The sequence below is a fragment of the Pygocentrus nattereri genome, chromosome 10 (assembly GCF_015220715.1).
Source record: "Pygocentrus nattereri isolate fPygNat1 chromosome 10, fPygNat1.pri, whole genome shotgun sequence".
Classification (NCBI taxonomy): domain Eukaryota; kingdom Metazoa; phylum Chordata; class Actinopteri; order Characiformes; family Serrasalmidae; genus Pygocentrus; species Pygocentrus nattereri.
Window position 1 is genome coordinate 29,151,675 of NC_051220.1, and position 7,910 is coordinate 29,159,584.

General features: G+C 40.5%; 1 long non-coding RNA gene across 6 annotated transcripts; it reads right to left on the reverse strand.

Moving 5' to 3' along the window:
- Positions 1-2,532: 2,532 nt before the first annotated feature.
- On the reverse strand, positions 2,533-7,685 carry LOC108428618. 6 transcript variants are annotated; one of them, XR_001857947.1, is made up of 4 exons: positions 7,484-7,685; positions 5,107-5,136; positions 3,475-3,646; positions 2,533-3,322 (listed from the first exon to the last, which is right to left on the reverse strand). It is a non-coding gene; the product is annotated as an uncharacterized LOC108428618 (long non-coding RNA). The 6 variants fall into 6 exon arrangements; XR_001857946.1 differs by having other exon boundaries at positions 2,533-3,357; XR_001857945.1 differs by having other exon boundaries at positions 2,533-3,357; positions 3,467-3,646.
- Between the last annotated feature and the right edge of the window lie 225 nt (positions 7,686-7,910).

Sequence of the window (7,910 nt, forward strand, 5' to 3'; positions counted from 1 at the left end):
TCCTTTTTGTTCCACAGCTTGGACATCTACAGTTTTCAGTGAAAATGCTGCACCTTCTGGTAGTGAGAGAGCAGAGTATGTCTTGTCCTGCTGCGTAAGAAGAGTCTGTAGCATTCTTCTATGTACACTCAATGTGTCTTTTATATCTTCAAATACTGCAAGAACTCTGAGAAACAAACCATCATGCCTCGCAGTTGATGTCTCAACGAGAGATGTGTCCCTTGATGTTTGCAGTGGGGTTCGAAGTGGAGTCGTTACAGGAGAAGGCCTTGTATCATTTCTTTGTGTAAAGGCAGAGAGCAGCTTCCTCTGTGGGTGAGGTGGTGGTTTAAAGGCTTAATTTGCGTCTTCAGATTCTGAACTGAGCAGTTTCCTTTTTCTAGTGTTGAGCAAAATATGGTCATTAAACCTTATGAATGGAGAATAGGATTTAATTTAATATCCCACATTATGGCCTAAAGACTTAAAATCATATCCTTTGCCTTCCCATATGACATGTCTGTAGAGGTGCAATACTTGAACATGTAACCGTTACTAATCAGACACGTCCTGCTGTGGTCTAAAATTTGGTTAACACAGTGGATCTCTAATTATGAGGGCAAAGTGAAATTTACTTGAGTACAACATGCACAACCACAAGCCGGGAGCATTAAGCATTAAGACATGTGGGCACAAAAACTTGATCAAAAAGTAAAAAAAAAAGACTTGATGCAAGTAATGCTATAATTATGCAATAAAAAAGAGGCACATAAACATGTGAGTGACCCTGCTGCTCTGTGTAGATGCTTAATTGTAACTCACATACAAGAACACTTAATTGATGTCTATTTCAATATTGTTACTGTGTAGTGTGGGGGAGTGAGAAAGAGAAATAACCTGGCCCATAACTTGCCGTCTTCTCCTTGGTCCTCTCTCGGCTTCTGAATCAGTCTAAAGATCTGATGTCCACTCTGCTTTCTTCAGTTTTTCCCTGGCTTGGGCATACCTCCCTAAAGCGGTGATGAAAAACACAAGGACTCTTCATGCTGATGCAGACACTATAATGTTAAAAAAAGAGAGGCTGGATAAAATGAAAAGGATAAAGCACATAGTCTGAGACAACTTCACAACATATACTTACCTACCTCTCCCAAAACACAAACATAATACCTCTCAAAGTTTTCCTGAGGGTTGGTACAGTCTCTTGACAGCTTTACTGACATCCAACTGGCCAGTAGTATTAATTTTTTTCTGGTCCACAGAGCCACTTGTTTGGTATAATGGCAACTGTTCCTCTTAATTCAACAACTGCCAACATCTGTATTGCACTGTTTAGAAGTATGTAGTTGACAGAAGAAAATCGTAGGGAAAAAATGAGAAAAAAGTGATTTAAGTGTTGTGAAGTAAAGGCAAGGCAATGAAACGGTAAAAGAATAACTTTTCTGGTGAGCTCAGTTACTGGAAGAACTTGCAGCTAATCAAGAAGTCCCCATACAAGTTTAATCCCAAGGCATGAGGAATCCAAAGGGTGGTCAAAGAATGGCTTGCATTTGTCAAAATATTTACAAACAACATATGTTCCAGATGGAGTGTGCAGAATGGTTTTAACAAGTGTAATCCTTCCACTGTGCTCAAAACAACTGTTTTCCATTGAACAAGTGATGTCTCTTTGTCCCCATACTGCTTGTATTGTAAGCAATTCACGTAATCTGATGGCACAGGTCCAGCGAGATGGCATCTTTGTTTTTCGTTTTTTTTTCCCTGTTGACTTTTTTTTGTCTCATTTAAGCGTCGCACAATTTGCTAAACAGGAGTTTGAGGTCTCTTCACCTTTTTTTTTTTTTAGTTTACCTAAGAAGATATCAAAAGGAAAATTAAGACATCCAATTAGACCAAATCTTCTTGCATCCTGAGCCAAGTGAATCAAACAGTGTACATTGAACACCACAAATTCTTGTCCATATACATAAGCAAAGTTTTCAGCAGATCTTCAACATAAACTCAGTACTGTACACAAAGAGAGGGACTGAGAAGGATTCTTACTGACACAGACAACACTAAGAAGTTTAAATACTTATCTTTTGGTAAGCTGTTGCACAACACGACAGGACGGGTATAAAGCAAAAATCACTTAAATTCAGTGGCTTTCCATTGTGCTACTTCTAATAAAGATCTGGGTTTTCTGGAGAAGGTCATTGGAAAGTACTGCCATACAGATTTAATTCATTCTGAAATTATGTTAAGAAGACCAACAGACACACTGCATTTCAATGGACCTTTTAGCCACAAATAAATTAGTTTTCTAACTATGCATATAATCAAGCACAAATGTGGTTACTAAACCTATGTCAAGATCTGTCAGTGGAGACACCCTTGTACGGTGCTCTTGGTCTTCCATTTCATTAAACTGGCTATCTGTTCTTAAATCATTCTACCATTGATACACACCCCTTTCTGAGTACAACATTCACATGAGTGGTACCCTGTATGTCCCTTGATACATTTAATATAAGCCCCTGCAGGTGCATCACAAATGTCAGGACTGAACAGAAATCAGACACCAAGGGAGGTTTTAATAAAGGGCTTGAACACAAAGGGATGGTCAAAAACAGTCCAAGCCAGCAAAAAAATATTAGTAGTAAGGGGGCATACCAAAAGACGAAGTGGAAAAGCAAGCAAAGATCCGAAACCAGTAAAGAGAGTACAAAATGGGAGAGGCAAAACACGGAGTCAAAAAACAAGCAAAGGTCAAACACAAGAAATAATACAGACAATGGACGCTTAGAAATACTAGTGGGCTAGTCAAAACTTGGTAAAGGACTAAACATCAGGGTGGGAATATATAGGCTAAAGCACAGGTGATTGTGTAGGGGGTGGGTTTTAAGTCATGTGACACTGGTTAGGAGTCATGTGAGAGCATCACTAGCATTATGGGAAATGGAGTCCTTTTCGGCTTGGGAGCCAGAGGGATGCGTGACAGTATCTCACCCCCACCTCTTGGGGGGCCTGGAACAAGGGTGACTATGGTGACCCAACCACACACCCCAACTGGAGGGACCGGCAGAACCAGCAGATGGAACCCACACACAGTCAGGGAGCGAGGACAAGTGACGAACTGGACAGGAACTGGAGATGGAACCCCTGGGGTGACCTCTTGGCCTTGGAGCAGGTTTTTCGGGAAACTGAACATGGAAGTTTGAGACCACAATCCAACACATCCTTAACAGGAACCCAGCAATGCTCCTCGGGACCGTAACACTCCCAGTTGATAACATATTACCATTCTCAACCACGTCTCCTGGAGTGCAGCACCTCACGCACAGCAGACAAGAGAACCATCCACCTAATGGGAGCGGGTAGCAAGTCACCAGGAAGCACCTCCTCCAGCGGTCCAGAGAAACATGAAAAGCATTGGAAATGCAATACTGAGCAGGTAATTCCAGCTGGTAAGTGACATTATTTAACTTTTTAGAAACTTGATACAGACCAACATACCTGAGCTGCAATTTCCTGCAGCCCCCCTCAAACCTGAAATCAAAAGCCACACCCAGTCACCAGGCTGATAGGAGGTGTTTGTCGGCCTGCTCCTTGTAACATCGTAAAGCTTCTTCTATGTGTATATTGGTCTCCTCCCATACATCCTCACTCCGCCGCATGCATTTATCAACTGTGGGAACATCAGAAGATGTAGCAGTCCAGGGTGCTAAGGGCGGCTTAGCACCCAGGACGCACTGAAACGGGGTAATACCTATGATAGAGATAAGCAGAGTTCTGGGCTATCTCAGCCCATAGAAGATACTGGGATTAGTCTCTAGGGTTCTTATGACAATACAAACGGAGGAATTTTCCCAATTCCTGATTAGTTCTCTCACATTGACCATTAGTTTGTGGGTGATAACCAGAGGTGAGACTAATACTCCCACCTAAATGCTCGAAAAAAGCCTGCCAAACCCTTGACATGAACTGTGCGCCTCTGACAGGATATCCTCAGGAACACTGAAATGTCTGAAAATGTATGTATATAGGGCAACAGCTGTGTCCATAACACTAGGTAGGGATGGAAAGGGAATAAACTTGATACTGCGATAATAGTGAGAATCGTAGTGTAGCCCTCTGAAAGAGGTAGGTCTGTGATGAAATCTATACCTAAATGTGACCATGGATGAGCTGGAAGAGGCAATGGCATGAGTTTTCCTGCAGGTAACATTTTGGGAGTCTTACTTTGAGCACACGTTGAACAAGAGGCTATAAATCTATGTAGATCCTCCCTGAGGGATTCCCACCAGTAACAGGCAAAAATGAGCTGTTTTGTTCCCCAGGATGCCCAGAAGTTAATGAAGAATGAGACCATGTAATTAATCTGCCTCTAAATTTCTCTGGGACATAAAGTTTACCCTCAGGACATCCCTTAGGTGTGGGTATTTCAGCTAGTTCTCCCTCTTTATCTAGCTCCTAAAGAATGTGTGCAAGTGTTACCGAGGGTGGAAGGATAAGTCCTGCATTTTTTCAGAACCTCCTCCCTGCATTCCTCATTAAATACTCTAGACAGAGCTTCGGCCTTTGTGCTATGTTACCAATCAAAATGAAAAATGTCAGATTCAGTGTGTTTATCTGTTCACATTACCACACTAATAGCACATTTGTGTCACATAAAGAAAAAGATTGGATTTGGACCACTTTTACCTGCTGTGTGAACAAAGCCTAAGTGTGGTTATTCTGACAGAATTAATTATTCATCATTAATTGCATAAGGCTATTAATGATTTCAACACTTTTCCCAACTCTGGTCTTGGGAGTACTTCCTGTCCTGGCCATTTTCATGCTCCAAAACACCTGGTCCACCTAATCAGCTAATTAACAAACATGCTTGAATTCCTGAAATGGCTGTGTTAAAGTAGGGAAGCACTGAACTATACAGGACAGAGACTACTAGAACAAGGTTGAGAGCCTGTTCTGTACATCAAGCTACAATCAATGAGTTCCAACTCAGCAAGTGATATAGCCAAATCACATTAGTGTGCAATTCCTTTAGAGTTCCTGATGTGCCACCATTTCAATTAAAAACTAACAGATTTCATTTTTAACTTCTTACTGCAATAACTAGACCATCTGCCTAAATTGTCTTACCTTATATACTGAACCTGCTGCTTCTCTGCTCTGGAAGGTCAAACAAGAGGGACATTTCAGTCATATTTTACAAGTAAACCATACAGTAGTAATGTCATTTTAGGCAAAAAAAAATCCACTTATAATTACAATGTCATTGTAAATGCATCGTTATTACAAAGTTAACATTGTTATAGCATGCTGAAGAGGTGCCATTTTTTTCTTGTAATAAAATGGTACATTTTGCTATTTGGCTTTCTCTAAACACAGTTTTTCCTCCAAGTAATGCAGTTTTCCCTGGTTATTTCTTGATCACTCAGCCACTAATCGCATCAATTTTAACTATTATTCTCCTCACCAAACATAAAAGTATGCCACAGCATAACAGCAACACACTGATTATTACCTACGGTGTTTGCAGGAATCCTCAAGTAAATACAATTTTTAAAGACCCTTTTAAAACCACTGCAAATATAACACAATTTGAGTAGTGAAATTGCTATTCAGGTTTTCAATACACAGCATTACGAAAAGTCAGCAAATCGGCAAGAGGTTTTCATACAGATTCAACTGTTTGGCTTGTATTTATGATTTAATGTAATTGCATGCACGCACATGCATGGCAAGCCCAGCAAATACATTCACTTTCAGAGGTAGGGGAATGTGAGTGAAGTTCTGCAATTAAATATGCATGTCTCACAGCATCGTTTACCGCTTAATTTAATTCCTTGAATGCAAAAAACACTGTAACTTCAAACTGGGTAAAGGGTAGGGATTACTGAAAAACATTAATATTTGGAATGGACATCAGAAATAACTATTAAATACATCGTTTTTATTCATAATTCATGCCAGGTCTCTTATTTCTGTGCACCTGAATGAGCGCGTTGCCCAGGACACGTTGTTAAGGACGTGATTAGGAATGCAGAGGCAGTGGGCTGTATCGTTTGGTTAACTAACCTGATTTATCTTGGAGACGGACAGGTGTAACTAAAAAAATAAATTCTACTCTCAGTATTACCTCAATAAAATAAGGTTGGCACGCTTTAACAGTAGCGTTAGTTCATCAGTGCAGCTTCTATAACTCTAGCTTCATCAGACAAGGAAACCGTTACCGGTTTAACATACACTAACTACATAACGTAATTTCATGGGCATTTTAAATGATAAGACGTTATCAAATGAACACCCCGGTTTGCAGCTTGCAGTTTCCTTCATGCTACTGATTGATTAGCCTGCTAACCCCAGATCACCAGACTTGAAAGAACTACGATGCATTAACAATAAAGTGCAACCAAATCCGTTAACTCTTTGAATATCAAAACTAAGTGCCCAAGCCTAGACGATGCAAGTTACAATATATAAAACATTTTTCAGAATAACTCGCACCCATGTCGTCGTGTCTCTGTGTGTTCCAGCCAAACAACCACCTGTGTATGCCAGAAAGCTTGTTAAACAAACCTTTTACTGGGGTTGACTGACCTATTCGCGGCATTTCCGGAACAATGGTTCAAGAAATCCCGAGCATGATGAGAAAAATACAAACAGAGCGCTGTTTTACATCCTGCCGTTCTCCCGCTATGTCTAAACCGAACAGCTAGTTAGTTAACTAGCTAACTAACTAGGTTACTGAACTCAACGGGTCACTGCTGCCCCGTTAATGCACCATCATCAGTGTAGCCTTTCTGACGGTCACGCTGCGCCTGCCACAATCACAACAGTATATTGGCCAAGCTAACGTTTAAACATTTAAACGTACAAGTCAAGTAGCAACCGCAGCCCTTGGCATATCATGTAGACTAGGCTAAGATTAGCTATAATTATGGCAAGTTAGCTTGTAGCCGCCTCAAAAACGCCATTTTCTAAGGTGAGCACCGATACATGTGGCCACATACTCATGAATTCTTAAAGTAACATTGCTTGAAAGTATAGCTACCTTATTTCATACTTACGTCGCTGTTGCTGGATTTACCAGATGTGTTATTATATGCGTGTTAGCATTGGCCAGCAGCATGAGCCAGAAAGAGCAAATACTTAGCTAACTAGCTAACTAATTGTTCAGCTAACACTAACGTTACTAGGCAAATGTGCTCATAAACTAAGTATCCTAATACTTTCAGAAACAAACTGAAAAAATCAATATGTCGCTTAATAGCTTTGAAGCTGCTTGACTACCAAGCTAAAAAGCCCCAATAAATACTTAGCTTGGAAATTCACTCGAAATGTTTGCTAGATACCCCGTTGCTGGGCGGTGTTGGGACTTTTACCTAACTTAATGCTTGCCAAGTAAACGCATGCAGTTTTGTTTACAGAATAATCTTATATGGTTTCATGTAATATTCCAAATAATATTAATTTATTTTTAGAAATAGTACCTAAGTAACACAGAAAAACATACCTGTAAACCGTTCGCTCTGAAGGCGATGGTTCGTCAGCAGTGAGGGGAGGGAAAAAAGGCGCGACATTGAAACGTCTTTCACCTCTCTATCTTCCCATAAACAGTTCCCCAGGTCTCGCCCAGATTAGTTGAAAACTTGTCATGTACAAATGCTAAAAATGTTCTTTTAATGTGTTTAATGATATTTATAAAATTCATACAAAAAGTACAACCAAATATTTCGTTTGCTCATTAAACATCACTGGTTCAATGTAAATTGAGCAGGTCCATTTAAAACCCAACTAGATTCATGGACAGCCCATGCAGGCCCCAGCAACATTCCGTGGGGAGGTACAGAAATAACCCACCTGGGCTTGCACATGTAAGGCTAATGTTTTCTCATGGGGAGCCCCATGAAAACCCATAAGATAGCCCATGCATTTGCCCA